Genomic DNA, 23,729 nt, shown 5'->3' with positions numbered 1-23,729 from the left:
GGTGGAGGACAAGGGGATATAAAAATGTTATGATTAACCATTAAAGTGCTTCTGCTGCTGCTTCTGCTTGCTTTTGCTTGCTTTGTGACTGCCGTAACTTATTGTGGCGTGCTGCCACACTTCAGGACTATCTCCCAAGGTAACAGTATTATGGAAAAGATAACTGAAATGGATGCACTGAGCTTCACAATTTGTCTTGCATCATATTAGGGAGGAAATGGTTCATTTAAAGGGTCTGGTTTCTGAAAGACTGCTTCAAATGTTTCATATAAATATTTAAGTGGTTAGAGTCATAACACCAAAAAAACCCTAACAGATTATGTTGATCCCACTCCTTCGCCACATCTCACGAAGAAGGGTGAGTTCCTAAGAAGATCAAGCATAGTTTTGATAGGTCTTGCATGAAGAAGTTTACATTTGTTTTGTAATGTTGTTTTCAAGCATTTAAACAGAAATAGACAGTCTGACAATTTTCTCCCTCTTAGTTTATTATCTTTTCATACATCTTTAAAAACACTAAACTGCCAGTCAGCTCCAATTCACAGTATACCAATAATCATTACTATAGAACAGACATCCATTAGTGTGCTGAGCAGAGCTATATACTGTAAGAAAAATTATCAGAAACTTAAATTACATGTCATGGCACATATGCACATAGCATTTGGGAAGGGAGGACCTTCAATGTCATTTTCACATGACTTGGAAAAGAAACTCTGGAACGAAGTCACCATTGTCAGTCGTCTTCAGATCTAGATTCATCTTCCTGGTCAGAGAGCTCAGCAACAGGAAAGCACAGGACAGCTGCCACCCCTGTCAGCTGGCCAAGCTGCCTTCCAGACACACGAAGGCTGGAGAAAGTGCGCACTGTGCCCACATTCTCCTGTAGGCTATCTACCAATTTAACGTATTGGGCACATGCAGGCACATACTGGTGCCGGAAAAGCTCATCACTGATCAGCAAGGTATCAAAGGCCGTGGCTTCATTAGGCTTCTCTATATGTTTTAGACCATGAAAAGCCCAGTCAGGCTCATGCTGTAGCATTTTATAGAAGTCATCTAAGGCTTTGACCTTACCAGCTGCCTTAGCATCACAGAAACGGCTAGTTACAGATGGGTCACAAAGGGCTTCCTGTAATGTGTGTTTATGTCCCAAGGAAGAGTGGCCTTAGAGTAAAAAAAGACAAAGGTTTGGTATTTTTAATAAAAAGGACCATTTCCTTGATTAGCCAGTCACAAACATCTTCCACTACACATAATATTTATCTTGATAGTTATTCAAGAAAGTTATCTCTTCCTTGAAACCTACATGATTTTTTTTCTTATAAGATCTTCTCTCCTGCAACTCAAAGCCTAGCCCAAATCCCTTAAAATGTATTTTAATAAGTGCAGGAAAGTTGTTTCTCTTACACAATGACTAAGTTAAATATGCAAGCTGTTGTAGACAGTCCCTAAGGTAGGGCCACCTGAAACTACTAAGAAATTAAAGACTTAAGCCTCTTCCTTTTAAAGCATTCAAGAAGAGGAAGACCTCTTAAGACTGCAAAAGCATCGTCTTGCACAGCTGCATGGCTACTATGCTCACAAAGCTGTGAAGTACCTTTTACACTTACTATCGTCACTTTACTATAAATGCAAAAGGAGGCTTCTTAGCGCAATTTGACTCCTAAACTTTATGACCATTAAGTACTGGTACACACCTCCCCCCTTCACACTTTTGCAAGCTTAGATTACAGGCCCGCTTCAGTGCGGAAGTGATACAAGCATCCTTATGAAAAGGAAAGCTCATTTTAGGCTTTGAATTTGCCTATTTCAGTGAAAAGCAAAAAAACTCCACTCAGTCAATGAGATGACTAAGGAACAGGAAAAAATGATTGTACTTTCCCATTCTAACGTGAATAACTTCTGGCTTTCTTCTTCCAGAAGTATACAAAAGAAAGCACCCTTCAGGTCCAGGACTGTAAAATAAACATTATTCTCAGATACCTATGACAATAAAGTATAAGGATTAGGAACTACCAGATGCACATCAACTGATATCCGGTTAATTTCTCTTAAATCCTGTACTAACCGATACTCCTGTGTCTGGGGCTTTCTGACTGGCAAAATTAGAGTATTATATTCAGATTGACATTCTGTACATAGTCCATACTGAGTAAAGTCATTTATCAACAGCTCCAAACCTGTTCTGGCTTCCCATTTAATAGGATACTGTCTCTTTCTTACCGATTGTGCTCCAGGTTTCGATTCAGTTTTTACCAGTACAACATTCTTCACTCTTCCTGGTCTCTTGGTTTCCCACACTGTAGGTATCACAGCATCCAGGATCCCCTCGAGGATGTTGATATCCTCCTGTTATTTCATAGCCAATAAACAAAATTGTGCTTTCCAGGAAGTTTCTTTTGGTAGATGTAACTATTGATTTATCAGAAAAGGTTATTTGTGCTCTTAATAGAGTAAATATCGCCCTAAAAGAGGAATGGGGGACACTGGCTTATAGAGAAACTCCTGTGATACCTCTTTACCTCCAATTTTACATTCTGTTGGTTTCAGAAATGGTTTCAAAGCTTGCTTTTCCATGACCTCAACAATAGGATATATACGTATTACTTAAAGGTCCCTTACAACTAGTCACTGCAGAATGGGTGGCCCCCCGTGTCTATCAGAAAATCTATAATCTCGTTCCCTGATGTCATGAATGAGTGGTTAGGTTGTTTAAATGATCACTCAGAGGTTTCACATGAAAAGATTTTACTGAAAATTTAGAAAATGTGATCTTACAGAGTTCGTTGGCAAGGTTCACTCTATTACTTACCAAATGAATGGAATACAAAATAGAAGGAGGTTTTGAGTGGAAAATGATTTATACAGAGTGGAAGAAAAGTGTAAGGGGTAAGGGAGACCCTCCCGTTGAGTCACCAGGTTCGGACTGGACCCTTTACTTTCTAAACTCCTTCTCAGAGAGGAGCCTAGGTGCGGCTGGATCCAGAACCGGCCTTAGACCACAATGGTTTACGTCTAAGGAGTATGTTTAGCAGCAGTTCAGGATGTGCTCACAGTTTAAAGAGAGAGAGAGAGAGAGTCACAGGAATTTAGCAGCTATCAATCACTGTTTAACTTAGCATTTACAGAGTGAATAGAAAGAATTTACTAATACAATCACAGTAATAGAATACTATTACAGTCACAATAATAGAATATTATGCTTTGAATCAATTCACACACACACACACGCAATCATAAAAATTCCCCTTGAGTTCAGTGAAATACTCACTTCAAATCGAATGATTTCTCAATGGGCAAAGGTTGAGTCTCAAGGAGATCAGCCCAGGTAGTTCGCCAAATACTCTGAGAGGCATCCCACTCAGAGGGAGTTACTGGATGCAGCTTGCTGCGGACCAGAAGAGCTCTAAGGGCTTTCCTTGATACCGCTGTTTATAGGGTCTCAAGATGATTGACTTTAGGCATCAGTAATTTTCCATCCTGGTCACAATCCACATGTTGCAGACAACAACTATCCAATTCTAGTACTACCCAGAAGGCACAGTTCTGCAGGTGGGTGCGACTCCGGGCAGCAGGAGTTTCAGGTGCGATCAGGGAGCACCTGATCGGCCCAACTCGCTGCTCTTGCACAAAGACAAGGAAAGTGTCAAGTTGTCCCGATTCAATGCACACCAGCTAACTACTGGTTCTGGGACTGCGGGGGGGGGGGGGGGGGGGGGGGGGGGGGTTGGGGGGGGGGGGCGGTGTGTGTCTGCACCACCACACCTGAACTGGAACCAGGGGATCGGCTGGGGAATTTTAATGTTCTCCTCTAGTCCCCGTCAGTCCAAATCTGAAATTCCCAATATAATCAGATCAGCCTCCTGCATAGATCCCTGCCTTGGGTAATCAATTTCTTCTTTGGGCATTCATTTTTCCAATGTCCTTTCTCCCTACAGTATGCACACTGATCTAATCCTAATGGGTGATTTATAACAGGCATAAACCCAGGGTTCCAGCCCCAGCCTCTGCCTTTTGCCAAGTTCCCCTCAATTGCTGTGGCTAGTAATGGAGCCTGCAGCTTTCTGTCTTTTAATTTCTCCTTTTGTTTTTCCTTTTCTCTGTTTCATCCCAATTAAGCTTTTTCTGTCAGCTGAGATATAGACATTCCTCCTACTCCATCCCCTTTTTTTGCACTTTCATTCTTCTGCTCATCCCCTGCACAACACACATACTGGCTTTTTTTTTTTCTCTCTTTCTTTTTTCTTTTTCTTTTTTTTTTTCCAACACAGAAATACCAAATTTATCCAGGAGGTGTCTTGTGGACACAAACTGCACCACCTTCCTACCAAAGGTCTAAACTGAAAGGAAGCTCTGCTGCAAATCTTTAAAGCCCGGTTCTGTTACTGTACAGAGTACAAACACCACAGACTACCAATTTCCTCCTCCTCCTCAAAACAAGCAGCAAGAGAACAAAACTGAAGTTTACTCTTAGGAGAAAACAAAACACACCTGGCTGGTTCAAATTCCTTGGACCAGATCATAAAAGTAAAGACAGACTAATTATCAAATTTCTGCGGCAGTGATGAACAGTAACTTACCCAATATACTCTTACCATGCTTTACCTTCCCTGGCTTAACTAAATCAAAGCAGCTGAAGAGGCAAAGCAATCTTAGAAGCAGGCTGCCTCTGCTGACATATGTCTTTGCATCTCTCTTCAATACAAGGCATCAACACATCTCCTTCTCATTTACACTTTTTCTGAACACTTGGATTTCTGTACAAAGTCACAAAAGCATCAATATACAAAAGCATCAACATTTTCCAAATCGGCAACAAAACAACATCAACTGCAATACAATATTAAATTACAACAACCCCATTTTCTGGTCATCGCACCCCATCATCCAATTCATAATTTGGCCACCATTGCATGCATTATCTTTTCATTTACCACTTCTCTTTTGGATATCTGAGGGGTTTTTATACAAAGTCATAAAGGCATCAACATATGGCAACTCATCTCATTTTTCCATTCTATTACAAAATAGCATTAATTGTAATATAGTACTAAATTTTAAGGATCCATTTTCAGGCCATTATTCACCATCCTCCAATTGATATTGTGGCCACCATTGATTACAATACCATTTTAATTTGTCCCTAGTCAGGGGGTCCTCTCCGAATTTACTCCAATGTTTTAGGATGCATCCCAAGGGAGATCAAAGGGGAGTCTCCTGAGAAGTAGCACTGCCCATATCGGTACCGAATCCAACATTTCTTACACAAACCAACATTTCTTACACACAAATACAAACCAACGTTACTTACACAAACCAACGTCTCACACACAAAACAAAACGAGAGACGTCTCCTGTCATTAAAACAACGTGTAAGAAACAAAACAACTATGCTACTGCTGCCTATCTCTCCCAATATGTCTTATGCAGAGCCCAAATGGGACAAAACTTTCCCCAGATGCTTGCTACTTCCCAAAATAATTTTTCTTTTTCCCTTATGTACTTAACAGAAAATACCTCTTTCCAATAGCATTGCACTGTTGTGTCACTTCCTGCCTGACTGCAGGAGAGGAAGCCAATCAACAGGTTGATGCGCGCTGGAGTCCAGTCAGGTCGCTTCTCCCCATCGGGTATGGCAAGACAATCTGGGCAAGGCTGTCAGCGCAGTGCCATCTGGGTCACCAAAACTGATGTCCCAAAAGTTTACCCAGTGTGCAATGCGTCAATATACACACAGAACAGAGGTATTGTCTTTATTGCATATTTGTGCAGATATGGGTGCTAGGTGACAATTCCACAAAGCTAGCACACCACTTAGCAGAGTCACAATGACTATATACTATTACAAAAACAAAGAAATTACTTATTGCATTCTGATTGGTTCATTGCGTTACATGCTTATCTTAGAAGTATACTCCTTCCTTACATAACTATGCATGCTCAAAAGCTGGGGGGGGATGCAGTCTTTTTGGATCTGAATTGAGTCGGTGGTTGCGATCTCCCCCTGCCACCTTTACCTTTTTCCTGGTTACTCTAGACCTTTGTTAACTTCATGCTTCTTTGGCATTCATCCAGCTTTCCGCGCCTTCTGGGTTGGATGTTCCCCTTTCATCAGTCTGTTAGCTCCTCTTCAAGGGCATAATTGTTAGTGAGGCATGCATTGTTTACACAGTCAGGCCTAAAATTAAACAATGTCACTAAAACCTAAGCATTACTATGCCCTAAATATTTCTGCCTGTTATCATTATGGTCTGCATAATTTTGTACTAAATAGTTAAAGATTAACAGCAACATTAACTAAACTATACCACATCCAGGTACTTTTTTTCTTCTTTCAAAAGCTTTAGAAGGCTGTTATTAAACATGCAAACTATACAGCATGGCAGATTAACACTGCACTTAAACTAATTTCCAACTTGTACTTCATTCTTAATTCAATATTAAATATGTACTTATAGGGAGTTTAAAATATTTAATACTTTCTCTATTCCACATTAAGGTATCCTAGGAAAGAACCATCCCTGTATCTTCATAACTACCTTATAATTTGAGAGGCATGAGAATAATTTCTTTATTATACTCAGAAATTTATTTTTTCTAATAAGTGAATTATTCCCATCACCCTCGTAAATATTTTCTATTACCACACATAGCTCTTAAGCATCTTTTTACCCACTCTGGAGACAGTTTAGCTCCTTACATCTGTAGGAACTTGGACATATTCTCCAGCAGAAGCTTGTTGTCAGTCTTGACCACCTACTGGAACATGTAGTCAGAAAACTACTCCCGTGCAAAGCCTGGGCTAGCCACCAGTACACACTTCACAAACTCAAAGTTGATATACAACTGGATAGCTTGCACCACTTTTTTGCAACACCTCTCCAGGGCCAGGTCGTGCGGAGTGCAGCTCCCTTTCCACTTGCAGGAGATGTTCACCTCCACCTTGGCATGGGTAAGGGTAATGCTGGGAGTGACCAGCCACTCCAGGCTGGGACGCAGGCCTGCTCAATGCACTCCAGCACCATGCTGTCCCACTGCTACTTTGCCAGCGTGAACTGCCGGTTGGGCTCAAGCTCGATGGTGTGGTAGGCCCTCATCAACAAACAGGAGGAGGTGGAAGCCGTTGTACAGCAGGACAGCTATGACTTGGTCGCCATTACAGAAATGTGGTGGGATGACTCTCATGACTGGAGTGCTGCGATGGATGGCTATAAGCTCTTCAGAAGGGATAGGCAAGGAAAGAGAGGCGGTGGGGTGGATCTGTATGTTAGGGACTGCTTCAATTGTGTAGAGCTCAATGATTGTGATGAGAAGGTTGAATGATTGTGGGTAAAGATGAGGGGGGAAGCCAACAAGGCAGACATCCTGCTGGGAGTATGTTGTAGACCACCCAGCCAGGATGAAGAGGCAGATGAAGTTTTTAACAAGCGGCTGGCAGAAGTCTCACAATTGCTAGCCCTTGTTCTTGTGGGAGACTTTAACTTACTGGACATCTGCTGGAAATGCAACACAGCAGAGAGGAAACAGTCTAGGAGGTTCCTGGAGTGTGTGGAAGATAACTTCCTGACACAGCTGGTAAGTGAGCCTACCAGGGGAGGTGCCTTGCTTGACCTGCTGTTTACTAACAGAGAAGGACTGGTGGGAGATGTGGTGGCTGGAGGCTGTCTTGGTGTTATAGTTTGGCTGTGGTCGGCAACAAAAAGGCCACGTGGTTGCTCTGCCACCCCTGCCCCTGCTGGAGTGGGGAAGAGAATGGAAAGAAAACAGGCAAAAACTCGTGGGTCAGGATAAGGGCAGTTTAACAGAACAGCAAACGAAGCAAACAGTAACAACAACGATACAGATAAGGAGAATACACAACACAAACAGCAGAACGCCCAGAGCCGCTCTCATTGCCCGCTGCCGCGTGCGCTCCCAAGCTGCGACTGCCTTCCCCCCCGGCCCAGCTCCCCCCAACTAGAACCCAGCATGACGGCACATGGTATCGAATACCCTATTCTGTTCAGCCAGGTTGGGTCAGCCCACCCAGCTGTGTCCCCTCCTGGCTTCTTGGTGAAAATTAACCCTGTCCTGGCCGAACCCAGGTCACTTGGGCATAGCAACCGTGAAATGATAGAGTTCTCAGTTCAAGGTGAAGTTAAGAGGGGGGCCAGTAAACCACCACCATGGACTTCCGGAGGGCAGACTTCGGCCTGTTCAGGACGCATGGTTGAGAGGGTCCCCTGGGAGAGAGTCCTGAAGGGCAAAGGGGTCCAGGCAGGCTGGACATTCTTCAAGGAGGAAGTCTTAAAGGCAAAGGAGAAGTCTGTCCCCATGTGCCGCAAGACAAACTGGCGGGGAAGACAACTGGCCTGGCTGAACAGGGAGCTCTTGCTGGGACTTAAAAAAAAGGAGGGTCTATCACCTATGGAAGAAAGGGCAGGCGACTCAAGAGGAGTACAGGGGTCTTGTTAGGTCATGCAGAGAGGAAATTAGAAAGGCAAAAGCCCAGCTAGAACTCAGGCTGGCCACTGTTGGAAGGGACAATAAAAAATGTTTTTACAAATAAATCAACAACAAAAAGAGGGCCAAGGAAAATCTCCATCCCTTATTGGATGCAGGGAGGAACATTGCCTCCAAGGATGAGGAAAAGGTTGAGGTACTTAATGCCTTCTTTGCCTCAGTGTTTCATAGGCAGACTGGTTATTCCCAGGATAGTCGGCCCCCAGTGCTGGAAGATAGGGAAGGAGTGCGGAACAAACCTCCCATAATTCAGGAAGAAGCAGTTAACGACCTGCTATGCCACCTGGACACTTACAAGTCTATGGGGCCGGATGGGATCCACCCAAGAGTGCTGAGGGAACTGGCGGAGGAGCTGGCCAAGTCACTCTCCATCATCTATCAGCAGTCCTGGCTAACAGGGGAGATCCCAGATGACTGGAGGATAGCCAATGTAACACCCATCTACAAGAAGGTCTGGAAGGACGATCCTGGGAAACACAGGCCTGTCAGCCCGGTACCAGGGAAGATTATGGAGTGATTCATCTTGAGTGCGCTCACCGGGCATGTGCAGGACAACCAGGGGATCAGGCCCAGCCAGCATGGGTTCATGAAAGGCAGGTCCTGCTTGACCAACCTGATCTCCTTCTATGACCAGGTGACCCACCTAGTGGGTGAGGGAAAGACTGTGGATGTTATCTACCTAGACTTCAGTAAGGCCTTGGACACTGTTTCCCACAGCATCCTCCTGGAGAAACTAGCTGCTCATGATTTGAATGGGTGTACTCTTCGCTGGATGAAGAACTGGCTGGATGGCCAAGTCCAGAGAGTGGTGGTGAATGGAGTTAAGTGCAGCTGGCGGCCAGTCACGAGTGGTGTTCCCCAGGGCTCCGTTCTGGGTCCGGTCTTGTTTAACATCTTCATCAATGATCTGGATGAGGGGATTGAGTGCTCCCTCAGGAAGTTTGCAGATGACACCAAGTTGGGCAGGAGTGTCGATCTGCTTGAGGGTAGGAAGGCTCTGCAGAGGGATCTGGACAGGCTGCATCGATGGGCTGAGGCCAACTGCATGAGGTTCAACAAGGCCAAATGCTGGGTCCTGCACTTGAGTCACAACAACACCATGCAATGCTACAGGCTTGGGGAGGAGTGGCTGGAAAGCTGCCCGGAGGAAAAGGACCTTGGGGTGTTGGTCGACAGCCGGCTGAACATGAGCCAGCAGTGTGCCCAGGTGGCCAAGAAGGCCAACGGCATCCTGGCTTGTATCAGGAATAGTGTGGCCAGCAGGAGTAGGGAGGTGATCATGCCCCTGTTCTCAGCACTGGTGAGGCCTCACCTGGAGTACTGTGTTTCATTTTGGGCCCCCCACTACAAGAAGGACATTGAGGTGCTGGAGCATGTCCAAAGAAGGGCAACAAGGCTGGTGAGGGGTCTAGAGAACAAGTCTTATGAGGAGCGACTGAGGGAACTGGGGCTGTTTAGTCTGGAGAAGAGGAGGCTGGGGGGAGACCTTATTGCTCTCTACAACTACCTGAAAGGTGGTTGTAGTGAGGCAGGTGTTGGTCTCTTCTCCCAACTAACTAGCGATAGGACAAGAGGCAATGGCCTCAAGTTGCATCAGGGGAGGTTTAGATTAGATATTAGGAAAAATTTCTTTACTGAAAGAGTGGTCAGACATTGAAATAGGCTGTCCAGGGAGGTGGTGGAGTCACGCTTACTCCTAATAGCTGAGATGCTGGCCCGTACAGGTGGGGAGCAGGACATATATATGTGTGTACATACATATATAAATATATATATATGTATATACACACACTTGATTTGCTGGACCTCCTGGGACAATTTCTCCATGGCTGAGACGAGGGAGGAAGAGAGGCTTTCTTCATATTGCCGGAGTCAGACAGCCACTTCATCTACCATTGGTGCCTCTTCACCTATCCAGTCTATTACTGCCAGTGAGTTGGCATACGAGTGTGGTGCGCTCTGTACAAACTTCCTCCACATGGATCGTGTGCACTGGACTTCATCTGGGTCTGTGGATAACTGCTCATTGTCCGGGCCATAGTAAACCAGCTCCCACACAGCTGGTTCCCTCAGGTACTGCATACACCTTTCCATATTGGTCCACTTGCCAGGATAGCACACAATTTCCTCTCTGAAGGGATACCTTTCCCTCATGCCTGACAGAAGTCATCTCCAGAGCCTGAGGCCTTGTGCCTTTTTTCCAATGGCCTTGTCAATGCCCCCTTCCCTAGACAGGGATCCCAGCTGCTTGGCTTCCCTGCCCTCTAATTCCAGGATACTGGTCCCGTTATCCCAGCATGGGAGCAGCCAGGTGATAATGTGCTCACCTGGATGTTGGCTGAAATCTTTCTGCATATCTCTCAGCTCACTCAGGGACGGGGACTGGATGATGATCTCTGGCTGTGCCTCCTTCTCCTGCTCTTGTGATGGCCCTGGCGCATTGTCATCCCTCACAGGGCGAACTGATTTCTTCGTGTATTTCTCTTTCTGTACAGGGGCGGCTGCTACCGTCATGGGTTGGTTTTCTGGCTCAGCCGCGGTGCCTGCTGCCAAGGCTGGAGCAGCTGGCGTGCCTGCCAGGGAAGCTGGGGCAGCTGCAGTGCTTGTGGCAGTGGCCGTTGCAGTGCTGGTTGGGGGGGGCTGGGACTGCCTCCTGGGCTAGAGCGGCTGAAGAGCTGCTTTGGGGGCAGCACCAGTTGCAGTGCCTGCTGCTTTCTCCACCCCCCCCTTCCCCTTTAGAGCACTGAATAGTATTGAACAGGGCTTGGCAGGCGTGGGCCAGACCCCAGCACATTGTGGTGATTTGTGTCTCTCTGGAATTCCCAGGGTGGCAGCACACTTTTTGCAAATATTTTACTAATTTGTCTGGATTCTGCACTTGCTCAGGGGTGAGTCTCAAAAACACTGAGTGCCGAGTTTCAGCATCCATGAAAGGACGGGAACAACTCTCACACGCATTGATACGATTCACAGTCAGATTCTTTATTCTCCTGCTTGTGTGTTTATACACATTTTCCATATCTGTATACACGATTGCACTTATTCGGATAGGCTACAGACATAAATCACACGCTGTTCACACACCCCACATTCCCTTATGATTGGTAACTATGCACTAACGCCAATAGCAACAGACTGCCTCCACATCCTTGAACACATCTTGTTTTTGCTAACCCACACCATGTGCACTATCAGCACTTTCTCAATGGCTATTTTTAGCTGTCTTTTCCAGCAGCCTGTTCAGTTATGCTGTTTTGCTTAAGAGGCCTAGTCGTGCTAATTCTCAAGCTACATCGACCCCAACATCTCCCCCTTTTTCTTTTCAAAAAAAGCTAAGCTATGTTATCATTGCTTTAAAAACATTTGCTCAATTTGGTTAGTTGCATCACAATAATTTTCTTCACAGTTACCTCTAGTGCCTTTTGTGTTATGCGTATTATACACGGGACCAACATAATCACTGCCGTAATCATTACAACAATAAGCAACAACATTTTGATTAGTGACATTAACCAGCCAGAAATTCCCCATCTGTTTCCTGCTGCATCAAATACTTCTGCAGCCCCAATAAATCAGAATGAAGATACAATAGTCTAAAGGCAGAACCCGGAAAACTTACCAAACCGGAAGATGCATAGGCAGTTACTTAGTCCAGACAAATCCATTAGATCACAAAACCCAAATCAGTCCATCAGGTCACAGAAATACAAACACCATAACATAAAATCACACATTTATGGTCGTGACCACACACACACACACAGGCACACCAAGTTTTCAACATAAATCCAAATATTACAAAGACTTGTGAACAGACAGCAGGCAGGCAACAAAAGTGATACTGGAAGAATGCCTTTGTCTTATTAATAGTCCCTGCTCAGAACTTTTTGGTCCAGGGATCAGAGGTTCTCCCCGAGAATCCCTCGGTGCCGGCTGGAGGTCCTGCGATCCCTGGGACCATTGATGTTCAAGAGCAGGGTCCTACCTGGGTACCCAAACTCTACTACCAGAAAGGAGCAAAATAATTCACTCTCCAAAACTTAACCCCGGAGCCCTAGAAAGCAGGCACTCATATTGACACTCGTCAGATAGTACAGATAACAGCTATACATCGTTAGGATGTAGCATCTTTGTTAACCGGGCCCACTGTCTTTTTATCACCTCCCCTTCTTCTTCCGTGTTCATTCAAGATGGGTTTGATCCATTTCACCGGCACCCACTCCGTCTGTCCATTATCTGTAGAAATACAAGCATATCCCCTCCCCCAAGTGAGAAGTCACACTGGACCTTCCCAAACCCCTTTGTCCGGGCGGAATACCATTACTAACACCACATCATTGTCATAGACATTTTTGTTTGTTCCCCTGTGTCGAACAGCTAGGGGGTTACTATGACCTCCTCTAACATTCAACCAATTCAGGACAAAAAGGGTTTTGTGTAGACAGTCTATCGGGGACTGCTCTCCCCCCTTTTTTAAAATATTTAAATGATCTTTTAGTAAGCGATGGGAAAGCTCAACAATAGCTTGACCGGTGGAGTTGTATGGGATGCCCCGTACATGATTAATACCCCACCGCTGAAGGAAACGGGCCACCACCTGAGACCTGTAGGCTGGGCCATTATCAGTTTTAATTTGTTCAGGTACTCCCAACACAGCAAAGGCTTGCGCCCAATGTCACTGGGTTGCTTTGGCATTGGTAGAAGTAGCTGCTGTTGCCCAGATGGCAGCCGAACATGTATCGACAGAGACATGGATGTGCTTCAAACGCCCAAACTAGGGGAACTCGGTCACATAGGTTTGCCAAAGTTGTCTGGGCTGTAGAGCTCGAGGATTTACACCACCATCCTGTATAGGAGTGAGTCTCGCACAGTCAGGGCAGGCTGCAACAATAGCACGCGCATCTGCTTTAGATAATGAAAACTGTCGTTGCAGCGCCGCCGCAGACTGATGGAAAAAATCATGCGCTGCTCGTGCAGCATCAAAGCTTGTGGACAGTTGTAGAGGAGTGGCTGTCACTAGTTGGTCCGCACGGTGGTTACCTTCTGTTAGGCCCCCAGGAATGGAAGTATGACTTCTAATATGAGCTACAAATAGTGGTTCTTGCCGCTGTTGAAGCACGTGCCATAACTGAGTTATGGCACTGAACAGCAATGGGTTTTGTATCTTACCGATAAATGCAAAATGTAACCTTTGTACGATACCAACGACATATAGTGAGTCAATCACAATATTAAGAGGTTGTTGAGGCCACCGTTTCAATACTTCCGCTACTGCTAAAAGTTCTAAAATTTGAGCAGATTCTTCCGCCACAAGGCTGTGCGAGTACCAGTAGCCATGTAGTTGCCACACAAACCCAGCACGCTTCGATTTGCTGATCGCATCCGTAAACACTGTCAATGCGTCTAGCAGGCAATCAGTCACAATATTCCATGGCAACAACCGTCAACATGTCTTAAACAATGGGTGACGCGGGTAGTGATTATCTATTACAAACGGTTGGTTCAGTACAGCCGCCGCAAATTCATCATTGGTTTGACAAAACTGTGCGACCAGTTGGGATGTGAGTGGCATTATTACTTGGTGTGGTACAGCTCCAGCAATAATCTTTGCTCACTGGCATCCTTTATGGATTATAGCCGCAATAGCCTCAATCCTTGTGGTCACAGTTCATTTGAAATGGCTAGGACCGAAAATCCATTCCAGGATGCATAATGGGTCTGATTGTTGCTCCCGCCATTGAGCCAATATCCCAATGATCTCTTCCCGAGAGTCATAGATATATAACTGGATCGGGGAGCCTTCAAGTATCCGGGAGATAGAACCGTGTGAAATCTTCTGCGCGATAATTTGAAGTGCTGCCTCTGCTGGTTGTGTTAATTGGCATGGTTCGTGAGGATCCTTTCCGTCCTGCAATAGTTCATACAGGGGCTGTAAATCTGTATTGGTTATTCCACAAACGTTCCGAATCCATTGAAGGTCTCCCACCAACCTTTGGACATCATTAAGAGTTTTGACGTTGTCAGCACGTATAGTCAACTTTTGCGGCCTAATCACGGTTTCAGTTAAAGTCATGCCCAAATATTTCCATGGGGGTTGTCGTTGAATCTTTTCAGGAGCCACCACTAAACCCCAATCTTCCAACATCCCCTTTAATTCAAGAACAATGTCATCTTGGATTGGACATTGTGAGGCCAATAATAAGTCATCCATGTAATGATACAAAATTAGTTCCTGATGAGATCGTCGGAAAGGTTGCAGCGTCAAATCCACATACCATTGGCACATTGTTGGTGAGTTTTTCATACCTTGTGGTAGCACTACCCATTGGTATCGCTTCGTGGGTGATGCTCTGTTAATGGCGGGTACTGTAAATGCAAACTTCCCAGAATCATCCGGATGTAACGGGATGGTAAAAAAACAATCCTTCAAATCTAGGATCAGGATATCCCATTGTTCAGGTATCATAGCTGGCGACGGTAGTCCGGGTTGTAGCGGCCCCATATCCTGCATTACTGCATTAAGTGCTCATAGGTCTTGCAAGAGTCTCCATTTTCCAGACTTTTTCTGAATGGTAAACACAGGAGTATTCCAAGGACTAGTGGACGGGACCAAGTGCCCCAACTTCACTTGTTCATTCACCAATTCTTGGAGATGGGCGAGCTTTTCAATAGACAGCGGCCATTGGTCCACCCAGATCGGCTTTTTTGTCAACCACGTGAGCTTCAGTGTAGGCCTGGCTGTGCTCGCTTCAATGGCCACTGTCAAAAAGGCATCTGAATGACACAACCCCATTGTGATAATACGTCTCTGCCTAATAGACAAATAGTAGTATTCAAGACATAAGGGCGTGCTTGTGCCAGCAACTTACCATCTTGGTCTACAAAGGTAATGAACTCAGTACTCATTTGTGTCGCTGCTGCACCACCGATTCCTGTCACCATGCCCGACACTACCGTCAATGGCCATGACTCTGGCCATTGGGCCCTCGGGATTATAGTATCATCCGCTCCGGAGTCTAACAACATTTTCTGATCTTTTAGTACAATGCCGTTCGGTCCTTTAATAGTGATCTTTCTTATGGGCTGTTGTGTGGAAAGAGGTTGTACGAATGCCACCAAGGGGGGTCCACTTGAGCCAAAGGCGTCACTTCCCCTATAGTTAGGGTCAGTTAGGGGGACCTGAGCAATAAAAGGAATCAGTTGGGCAACCTTGCTGCCTCGTTTGATGGTTAATGGTGGCGTGAATACCTTTAACATAATCCCTATTGGGCCTGTGGAATCTGCATCAATTACCCCTGGTAGGACAAAAATTCCCTGACTAGATGCAGAGGATCGCCCCAACAACAATGCACTCAGCCCATGACCTAAAGGTCCTGTGGCTACCGAGGGGACGACATGCACCTTATCATCTTCTATAATGATGTCTTGTCCCACGGCCAGATCGACTCCTGCAGAGCCGCTTGTGGCGGCTCGGAGCTCGTCGAGACAGCCATAGCTGTGGGGAACTTTCTTGTCCTCACGCCCCCCCATCCTGGCGCTGCTCTGCCCGTTTCCCGACAAGGGGGTACTATCCTTTTTAAACTGCGACCTTCATTGAGCTGCTTTATGCCCGAACTTGTCACATCTATGGCATGTCCCTACAAATTCATCAGCCACCACCTCTTGCTTCTTGATCTGAGGACAGTTTCTTTTGTAATGGTCTTCCTCTCCGCAAATAAGACAACCAGTCTTTGCTTTAACACCTCGATCCCCTTTCCCCGTTTGCATGGCAGGTCATAAAGCAGCGGCCATAGCAGCCGCATGTATTCTGGCCTTCTCTCTTTCCTCCGCTAAGTGAGGTAATCGGGAACAAGCCTCCATGTACTGACTAAGGGTAGACCCACTAGGCAGGGACGCAATTATCTGTTGACATTGAGTGCTGGCATTTTGAAAAGCTAAATCCTTTCCTACTGCACCTTTTGCTTCACTTGGCAGATTTGGTGCCGCATCTAATGCTTCCTTTAATCGATCTATAAAGTGCATGTACGGCTCATCAGGACCCTGACGAATCTGCGTATAAGGTAATACAGGTTTCCCAATCTGTGGTAACTCAATTAAAGCGGCCAGGGCTAAGCTCTGTGACTGTTGCAATATTGGAGGGTGTAGCGCCGCTTGAGCCGCCCCGTCGCGGAAAGCACCAGTACCCATGAGCTGGTCTAGTGTAACTACACGTAAAGAATCATCAGCACCTAGGTGAAGGTTTTCTATCATTGCAACCTCACATTTATCCCGCCACTTATCCTTCCACAACATAAAGGCAGTGGGGGGCAACACCAATTCTAACAAGGCTCGGGCATCAGCTGGCACTAATATCTGATTTTTGAAAAAGGTGGTAACCAGCGTCATAACTTGCTTGTTATCCAAACCATAGTTCATTACGGTTTTTTGTAACTGACTCACTGTTTTCCAGTCAAAAGGAGCCCATATCCGTTGATTCCCCTGCGTAAACACCGGGAATGCTGTTAAACTGTTTGGTAGCATTTGTCCTTCAGTTACAGCATTTTCTGTTACCCTCCTCCATCGTTGTCCCATATTAAAATCAGGGTCACGTATCGGGGGCATCCCGTCTCCACTCCGACCTCCAGCGGCCACACCACCCCCCTCTGTACTGCCAGGTCCCTGCAGACCACACCCACCGCGCGCGCAATCAGGCTTTTGAACACCGGATGCCCCTCCTCCTTGCTCTCTCCACTTCACGCTCCTCTTCCATGCCTCACGTTCGTCATCCCCCACCCCCTTACTGTATTTACTGCATAAATAGTGATCAGCGTCAGCTAAGCTCATTTCCCCGTCTTCCAGCATCAGCCTAACCCAGCGCCGTTGCCAATGCTCTAGTGGCGAACTTTTGTTAATGCCTCCATTATTTGACCCCTCCTGAAGTCACCTCCCCCATCCCGTCCAACTCCCCACATATCTGCTGCTCGACCGCTCGTAAACCGTCCGCTATGCTTGGTGAGCCTTTCGATATGCCTGTTTAATCGTGGCAGTACGGGATCCTTTATCTAGTCATTGCATCTCATCCAACAGCTTTGTCATTTGATCCTGTTGCTTTCTCAATGTGTCCGTAGGTTCACTTTTATGAATCTTTGGGTATAATAGCGATGTTGGTCCTTCGGGTGAGTCACTATCCATTTCTTGAAAATCGGAGTCCGGGAGCGGCACATTCTCCGGCAGTGGTGGGGCTGTAGGTGGCACTGGTGCCCAGTCTCACAATTCAATACTCGGTTCTCTCCAAGACTCCGTTTCACTAGGACGAATGGAATAAGCAGACGGCGCCGTACAGGGATCTTGATACTCTCCTGCGTGTTGACTGATTGCATAAACAGGTCTCGTGGCAGCTGCAGCCACAGTAGCATCGTCCTTCATATCAGCAATCATATTTTTAACAGTTCGGAAAACAGGGGCTAATTGTTGTGCCTCTTTGTTTCCGACCTGCACAGAGTCCCACAAGTCCATCCCAACTCTGTGCCACGCATCCGGATTGAACAGCTGATCCATTGTTATCAGCTTTCGGCGGCGGCACCATAATAATAGTCCCGATATGTCTCCTTCAGTTAACTTAGTGTCGGCTCGATCTGCCAATTCCAACAGGCTTTTCAGCGCCGTGTTTTCCGATGCTGATACAGTGGAACCCATACTGCCGATGTTCATGCCCCCCCTGGCGTGCCGCGGATCTGCTCCTGCCTTTCTCGGGCAGCCTGGCTTACCTCACCAGCCGGCAGTCCCCTGCCTCCTTCAGCTGCTATAAATCCTTAGGGTCACCACAATGCCGAGTTTCAGCATCCATGCAAGGACGGGAACGACTCTCACACGCATTGATACGATGCACAGTCAGATTCTTTATTATTCCACTTGTGTGGTTATATACATTTTCCATATCTGTATACGCGATTGCACTTATTCGGATAGGCTACAGACATAAATCACACGCTGTTCACACGCCCCACATTCCCTTATTGGTAACTATGCACTAACGCTAATAGCAACAGACTGCCTCCACATCCTTGAACACATCTTGTTTTTGCTAACCCACACCATGTGCACTATCAGAACTTTCTCAATGGCTATTTTTATCTGTCTTTTCCAGCAGCCTGTTCAGTTATGCTGTTTTGCTTAAGCGGCCTAGTCGTGCTAATTCTCAAGCTACATCGACCCCAGCAACTGGGGGTGCCCACTGTCCTAGGTACTTGCCCATGCTATCCCACACACCCAGCCACTCATAGCTATCCAGCCCCGGGGAAGGTCTCTGCACAATGTTGTTAACTACTTGTTTAACCCTAAACAAGACCTGAAACCCATTCAGGAGACAGAACAATGGAAACATGCTGGCCTGAGCATCCCACGGATACTCAAAATTCTCAAATCTGTCATGACTAGCCTGAAGGGAGAGGAGGGGTGAAAGAGTGGGGGAAAGCATCCCCTCCAGTTTTCCCCATAAAGTGGGTTTGATTATGAATGAACCCTGAGAGATAGCATCCGAGGTATGGAAATGACTGCAGTGTCGCACACAAATTCAAGCCTAATTTCATATCCAGTGATGTTATCATATCATAAGTCGATACTATACAGTACAGCAAAATCACAGTCCTGATCCTTTTCCCCGAGGTAATGAACATCACCGCAGTGAACACATAGAGCAGGTAAGGGTTTTCATACCACAACCGTGTGACCAAAGACAGCAACATTTTGACTGGCGACTATTAAACTAATACAATAAATGCGTATAGCAAATTACAAAAAAGTTGTTTTAACACACTCTGCTCAGCCCTGCCATTATCCCCGCCCCACGTTCTGGTGTCAAACTTATATGTTGCAGTTTGGCCGTGGCCAGCAACAAAGGGCCAGGCGGTTGCTCTGTCGCCCCTCCCCCTGCTGGGGTGGGGAGTGAAATGGAAACAAAAAGGCAAAAACCACTTGGGTCGGGATAAGGGCAGTTTAACAGAACAGCAAACACTAACAACAAAAACAGTACTGTTAAAGAGAATTAACAAAACAAAACAGTGAAATGCACAGAGCAACTCTCACCGCCGATGCCCTGCACGCTCCCAAGCCGCAACCAACTTCCCACGACTCACTTCCCCCCTGGCCCGGCTCCTCCAAATGGGAACCCAGCATGACGGCGCATGGTATCGAATACCCTGTTTTGTTTGGCCAGTGTGGGTCAGCCTGTCGGGCTGTGTCCCCTCCTGGCTTCTGGTGAAAATTAACCCTGTCCTGGCCAAACCCAGGACACCTACCTCAACCCTAGAGGCACGAGTGCATGAGTTGTGAGGTAAAACAATCACCAAAGGGGCATTCTTCTAGGAAAAATGTTGGTCCAGTTTCCAGCGGGCAGCTCTCCAGATGAGGTAGACAGTATGATCTTGCTTTTGATCCTCTTGAAGGGACCTCTAAGTCATTTTTACAGAAAATGATTAATGAATTCTCTGACCAGGATTAAAGGGGCCCTGCCTCCAGCCAGGTGGAGGAAAGGGACAACCGCGTTTATTGGACGGTGTGGATTCGGTGGCCTGGCACATCAGATCCACAAGAGTATAAAGCTCTAGTGGTCACTGGTGCACAGTGTACTTTAATGCCATCAGAGTTCAAAGGGTCAGAGTCCATCTGCATTTCTGGAGTGATAGGGGGTCCCAAGAGGTAAGTGTATTGGAGGCTGAAGTGAGCCTCACTTGGAAGGAGTGGCAGAAGCACCCCATTGTAACTGGCCCCGAGGCTCCGTGCGTCCTTGGTACAGACTATCTCAGGAGAGGGTATTTGAAAGACCCAAAGGGGTATCGGTGGGCTTTTGGCATAGCTGCTTTGGAGACGGAAGAAATTAACCAGCTGTCTATTTTCCTGGTCCCTCGGAGGATCCTTCCATTGTGGGGTTGCTGAGGGTTGAAGAACAACAGGTGACAATTGCTACTACAACCAGCATTTGAACAAAATAAATGGGAGGTAGTTCATGCAGTAGCCCTTGGACCAGTCCAGTCAGTACAAGATGTTTAAAAATGTGCTCTACTGTGTCCAGCTCTGGAGCCCCCAGCAGAAGAAGGACATGGAGCTATTGGAACAGGTCCAGAGGAGGGCCACAAAGATGATCAGAGGGATGGAGTACCTCTCCTATGAGAACAGGCTGAGAGAGTTGGGGCTGTTCAGTCTGGAGGAGAGAAGGCTTCAGGGAGACCTTATAGCAGCCTTCAGTACCTGAAGGGGGCCTACAAGAAAGCTGGAGAGGGACTTTTTACAAGGGCATGTAGTGATATGACAAGGGGTAATTGCTTTAAACTAAAAGAGGGCAGATTTAGATTAGATGTAAGAAACAAATTCTTTACTGTGAGGGTGGTGAAACACTGGAACAGGTTGCCCAGAGAAGTTGTGGATGTCCCATCCCTGGAAGTGTTGAAGGCCAGGGGAGATGGGGCTTTGAGCAACCTGGTCTAGTGGAAGATGTCCCTGCTCATGGCAGGGGGGTTGGAACTAGATGATCTTTAAGGTCCCTTTCAACCCTTACCATTCTATGAGTCTGTGAAGTTTGTACAATATCTCCCTTAAGAGATAAGATTCCACAAAATGACAGTTTAGCTTTTACAAATCCTCATTTTATTGAACAGTACTGAAAAAAATGTGATATCCAGGCACAAATAAATTAGATTCAGCCTTGGATAAAATCTAGTGCCAATACAGTGTGTATCAGATCATGGGGGTTTTGATCATCGTTTCTGTTACATTTCTCAACAGCCCTAACCCTGAAATTCATTATTGGAGAGGATTCCTTAGTAAGTCACGCCATTGCATTTTTTTGTTAAGATATATATTCCGCATGTTAAATGCATCCGTCTAATCTAAGCCATTTGTCAAGGCTCATTTCACAGTCAGTAAAAGGAAGTACCCCCATAGCCAGATGTAGTCTACTTTTCTCAGAACAGCTTTCCTGTACCTTCTCTTCTCCATCAACTCTAAAGGAAGCCTACCTGTCATCTTAGGCTAAGAGTTTAACACTTAAATGGTTAAAGGTAGGGGAAGTGAAGTATACCTTTTGTTAACTTTCATTGTCTTTATATAATACGTAAGTATTATAACTTACGTACTATATATATCAAACGTATATCAAACGGCCCTTAAGGAGCATGAGTGACCAGGAGCACTGTGAACAGAGCAGGCAAACAGGGCGTGGCGCGTCAGTCAGGGCATGGCACGGCAGTTCACGCAGCAGTTCACACAGCAGTTCACGCAGGGAGGGCCCTACAACCTGCCTGCAGACCACAGCCTAGGGGCGAGCTCTAGGTCTCTGCCGTAATGGTGGGCACTCGCCTCAAAGCTAGAACCAGAGCTCCCACAGTGGGCATCCTTGTGATGTCTGATGCCTCCACCCAGACGGAACTGGTAACAAAGGAGATTTCAGTACAGGTGACAGGTTGTAGCGAGTGCCCAGACCCTTCTTCTGGAGCACTGGTAAGTGCCTGCACAAGATGCAGGCAGGTTCAGGATCTGATACGTCAGGTGGCTGTGCTGCAAGAAACAGTTAAAAGGCTACGCAGTATCAGAGGAGCTGAGTTGGAGATAGATACATGGTTGCAGAACCATGCTCATGTGGAGACCACCACTGAGAATGTCACCTTGGACCCTGGTGACCCGCAAAAGCAGGACTCCGCTCTAGCCTTTACCCTCCAGCATAACTACCAAAACCAAATATGAGGCTTTAACAACCATAGATACCCAGGAGCAAGGTCTGCAAGAGGAAACTACACCAGCAGAACACAGCAGGTACCGTAAAAAGAAACAACGGGTACTCGTGGTGGCTTAACAGGTAACTCCCTGTTAAGGGGCACTGAGGTGCCCATCTGCCGACCTGACAGGGAGGCATGCGTAGTGTGCTGCCTCCCGGTAGCTAAGGTCCAAGATGTGACCGAGAGGGTGCCGCAACTTGTCAAGAGCACAGACTACTATCCGCTGTTACTCTTTCATGTAGGCACAAATGACATCGCAAGTCAGAATGTTGGCAGAATTAAGGAAGATTTCAAAGCCCTGGGGGTGAAAGCAAAAAGCTTTGGTGCCCAAGTTATCTTTTCCTCCATTTTACCAGTTGGAGGAAGGGGATCAGCTAGAAACAGGTGCATTATGGGTATCAACTCCTGGCTTCGTGACTGGTGTTGTTGTGAGGGTTTTGGCTTTTATGACAATGGGACTTTCTTCAATGACTATTACCTGTTAGAGAGGGATGGGACCCACCTGTCTAGAAAACGCAAGGGGATCTTTGGCAGCAGGCTCTCCAACCTGGTGTGGAGGACTTTAAACTGAAGGACTCGGGGCGTGGGGGGCAAAGTCACAATGCTCAAGCCATCCCATCTGGCTGGGGATTAAGAGTGGTTAATCAGAGCAGGCACAAATGTTCCTCAGCTGTGTCCCAAGCTGAGAAGCAAAAGACCAACAACCTTAAGGGTGGACATGGACATGGCAGATCAACTTGCACCCCTCCAGTGAAACCTGCATGCTCGGGTTCCTCTCTGAAATGTCTGCACACCAATGCACGCAGCATGGGCAATAAGCAGGAAGAACTAGAGATCTGTGCGCGGTTGCAGGGCCACGATCACATTGCAGTTATGGAGACATGGTGGGACAGTTTGCATGACTGGCATGCTGTCATGGATAGCTACAGACTCTTTAGGAAAGACAGGCCAACAAGGAGAGGTGGTGGAGTTGCTCTGTATGTGAGGGAGCAACTGGAATGTATTGAGCTTGGCCTGGGGGCGGACGAAAAACAAGTCAAGAGCTTATGGATTAGAATTAAGGGACAGCCTCATATGGGTGATGTTATTGTGGGTGTGTACTATAGGCCATCTGACCAGAAAGAGGAAGTCATTGAGGCCTTCTACAGGCAGCTGCAAGCAGCCTCACAGTCACAGGCCCTGGTTCTCATGGGGGACTTCAACCACCCTGACATCAGCTGGGAAGACCACACAGCCAGGCACACGCAATCCAGGAGGTTCCTGCAGAGCATTGATGATAACATTCTGACACAGGTGGTGGAGGAGCCAACAAGGAAAGGTGCTCTGCTGGACCTTGTACTAACAAACAAGGAGGGACTGGTTGAGGGTGTGAACGCTGGAAGCAGCCTTGGCAGCAGTGACCATGCAATGGTGAACTTCAGGATCCCACGTGGAGGAAGCAGGGCGATAAGTAGGATCAAAACCTTGGACTTCAGG

The 23,729-nt window shown here is 46.5% G+C and overlaps 1 pseudogene; it reads right to left on the bottom strand.

The window, feature by feature from the left end:
* Positions 1 to 736: 736 nt before the first annotated feature.
* On the bottom strand, positions 737 to 11,019 carry LOC142365480 (protein pelota homolog; annotated as a pseudogene).
* Positions 11,020 to 23,729: the final 12,710 nt, after the last annotated feature.

This window comes from Opisthocomus hoazin, chromosome W (assembly GCF_030867145.1).
Source record: "Opisthocomus hoazin isolate bOpiHoa1 chromosome W, bOpiHoa1.hap1, whole genome shotgun sequence".
Taxonomy (NCBI): domain Eukaryota; kingdom Metazoa; phylum Chordata; class Aves; order Opisthocomiformes; family Opisthocomidae; genus Opisthocomus; species Opisthocomus hoazin.
This window is presented reverse-complemented; position numbering and strand designations above follow the sequence as displayed.